This window comes from Bidens hawaiensis, unplaced genomic scaffold (assembly GCF_021521415.1).
Source record: "Bidens hawaiensis isolate Kalapana, Puna unplaced genomic scaffold, B.hawaiensis_p1.1 tig00011343_1, whole genome shotgun sequence".
Lineage (NCBI taxonomy): Eukaryota > Viridiplantae > Streptophyta > Magnoliopsida > Asterales > Asteraceae > Bidens > Bidens hawaiensis.
In genome coordinates, this window is record NW_027491883.1 from 674532 (window position 1) to 677881 (window position 3350).

The 3350-nt window shown below is 37.1% G+C and overlaps 1 non-coding gene across 1 annotated transcript; it reads right to left on the reverse strand.

Moving 5' to 3' along the window:
• Window positions 1-2985: 2985 nt before the first annotated feature.
• Window positions 2986-3057, reverse strand: TRNAD-GUC (transfer RNA aspartic acid (anticodon GUC)). Its single transcript has one exon. It is a non-coding gene; the product is annotated as a tRNA-Asp (tRNA).
• Window positions 3058-3350: the final 293 nt, after the last annotated feature.

Here is a 3350-nt window from a genome sequence, read left to right on the forward strand (position 1 = left end):
ACAATGGCTAACCATGCTGAAAAACCCGAAAAGTTCACGGGTGTCCACTTTAAGAGGTGGCAGCAGAAAATGTTTTTCTACTTGACAACCTTGAACTTAGCACAGTTCTTGAAGAAAACAGCCCCCATACCCACTGCCCAAGATGATGCCCAAAGTGTGAGTGCTTTGTACCCTTGGAAACATTCTGAATTTCTATGTCGCAATTACGTGCTCAATGGTTTGGCGGATCCATTGTATAACGTCTATTGTGGGATAAAGACTGCCAAAGAACTATGGGAGTCTTTAGACAAGAAGTATAAAACCGAAGATGCGGGAACAAAAAAATTTGTTGTGGCCCGTTTTTTGGACTTTAAAATGGTTGACTCCATGACTGTGATCACCCAAGTCCAAGAACTACAATTTATACTTCATGAAATTCATGCCGAGGGTATGACACTTAGTGAAACGTTCCAAGTTGCAGCCATAATTGAAAGTTGCCTCCTAGTTGGGTTGAGTTTAAGAATTATCTTAAGCACAAACGAAAGGAGATGACTATTGATGAATTAATTGTTCGTCTTCGAATTGAGGAAGACAATAAAACGGCTCAAAAATCAGCTCGTGTGGAGCCAATGGCTAAGGCCAACATGGTTGAACTTGGACAATCTTCTAAGGGGGGCATAAGGGTAAGGGTAAAATGAATAAGGGAAAGGGAAAGGTGAACCTTGGACCGAAGAAGGAGGTTGTGAAAAAGAAACTTCAATCTTCAAACTTCCAAGGTGTTTGTTACAATTGTAATGAGAATGGCCATCGTGCGAACCAATGCAAGAAGCCTAAGCGTGAGCGTGCACATATGGTGGATGAAAATGGTGAACCGTTGGTAGCAATGATCACCGAGCTCTCGGCAATGATTGAAGAAATTAATCTTGTGGGGGACAAACCGCAAGGATGGTTTATTGATACGGGTGCGACCCGTCATGTGTGTGGTGACAAGACCCTCTTTAGCACCTTTAAGGAGGCTGCTAGTGATGCTAAGTTTTTTATGGGGAATCAAGCAACGGCCGACATCAAGGGTGAACCATAATCTGACTTTGGTCAATTTTGACTAAACGGTCAAACCTTTCAAAATTTATACATGGACCATTTTACCCCTAGTACGAGGCAAATATGAGAACCATATTATAACTGGTAAGGGAATGTACTAGTTACTTTAATTATTGTATTAAGCACATTATGTTGAGTTTTATTTTTTTTAATAAAAGGTTTTTTGATGCTCTATTTGGATCGAGGAATAACACAGTTAATCTGGTCTATCGAATCAGACTTCTTGACTTTGACATTATGGTTTCTTAGTAGCTGCTTACGTTTGACTTTCTTGATACTGAAACTAATATGAGAACCACACTAGAAATTTAAATATCATATTCCTTTATGCAGCTGAGTATATGGTTGTTTCATCATTCAGTAACCTCAAAGAAACATGGGATCCAACATTGGAATAGCAGAAGACGTTACCGAAGTATATCCATTCCTTAACAATCTTGAACGCGTTAATTTCACGTTAATTCAGATTTTTGACATAATCTGATGCTTTTTATCCCTCATAATATGCAGTTGATAGGAAGCACACCTATGGTTTATCTTAAAAAGATTGTAGACGGTTGTGGTGCACGTATCGCTGCCAAGTTGGAAGCTATGGAACCCTGCTACAGTGTAAAAGACAGGTAAATTTTCTTGCTTTATTATTTTTATTTTTGTTTTGGATTATGAAGGACCTCATAAGATAAAAGGAGTTGGTGCTGGTGTTAAACCGGATGTTTTGGATGTCTGCATTCTTGATGAAGTTATAATGGTGAGCATAAGCATTTAAGCTGCAATTTTTATTTCTTTATAAACAATAGTAAATGAATTACAGTTATGAAGTTTTTATTTCTGGTATGACCATCTTTCATATAGAACATTTCTTGATTTATCGGTTACATTATTATTGTACATGTAGTGCGTGCAGGTGGGGATATCGTCCGGGGCAGCTGCTGCCATTATAATCGCAAAACAACCAGAATATGAAGGAAAGCTCATTGTTGTATGATGATCTAAATATGTTATGCTTTTAACATATCCTTTTGTGGGGGTTAGTGTTGAATGTAACTTTGTTTCAAAAAACTGTACCAGGTTGTTTTTCCAAGCTTTGGGGAACGTTATTTGTCAACGGTTTTGTTTGACTCGGTGAGGAGTAGAAAACTTGCCAATCGAGTGAGTCGTTGACTACAACCATGGCAGGCTTGTTGTATGACGCGCATACATTCATACCTGCAAACCAAAGTTATAAAATACTTGATGATTATTGACTGATCTCTGATGAACATTAATGAAGATTAATTGACTAAATTCTCATAACAGTAAGGACATATAAAAGACCATGTATAATGAATAACCATCAAGATATCAATGTTAATTTGAGAAAAAAAAAGTGAACCAAAAAAAGTAATAGCTAAAAATCTATACTCAATCCAAAGAGGAAGTGAAAATGGATGAAGATTAATTGTTCAAAAGAGAAGTCAACGTAAGGTCAATGGTGGAAGTGGTCTTAAAAGGATTTGTATTTTTGGGGATTTTGAGTCAAAGCTTGTTCTTGATTGATAGCATTTGACTTGATAACATTTCATCTTATTTTAGGAAATAAGTGTAGTGTTTTTACCTCGTTTTATCGAGAATTTACTATGGTTTATTATCTTCGTGTTAGAACGGTCCAATAGTACGAGATTTCACTTATTATGATAGTACTTAGATGAGCTCAAGCTGTGATGGTCAGGACTCAATACTAGATGCTAAGAACACTAACGACTAAAGAGTGAGCTAAAAAAGGGCTTGCATTTAAATTTCTTGATACTAAAATAATCATTATTCGCTGACGACCTTGCGGAACTGCTTTTATCAATGCTGTTCATCTGGAATTTGATTTAACTTTGGTAATATTTACACCAAAATATGTAAAAAGAAAATGCATATCGCCGTTGCCGGGGATCGAACCCGGGTCACCCGCGTGACAGGCGGGAATACTTACCACTATACTACAACGACTTAGTTGTAAGTTTTTCATTTTTCGGTCTAATGTAATTAGTATTATCTAAATCTCACAAACTTTTCACATTCAAACGCGTAGTAAATACTTGAGCATTAGATAAAAGATGTTTGCCCTTTGTTAAACAACACGTTGACGGGTTTATAACTATAAAAGATAAGAATTTCTCTACCTTATTATAGATGTCCAATTAAGCCTATGTTTAATGATCAGTCTGGGTTTTGGAGTATTTCACTAGTCACTCGGGTCTTCTTCGCGTAGTTCGGGTTGCGGGTTTCTGACTCGAATGGCA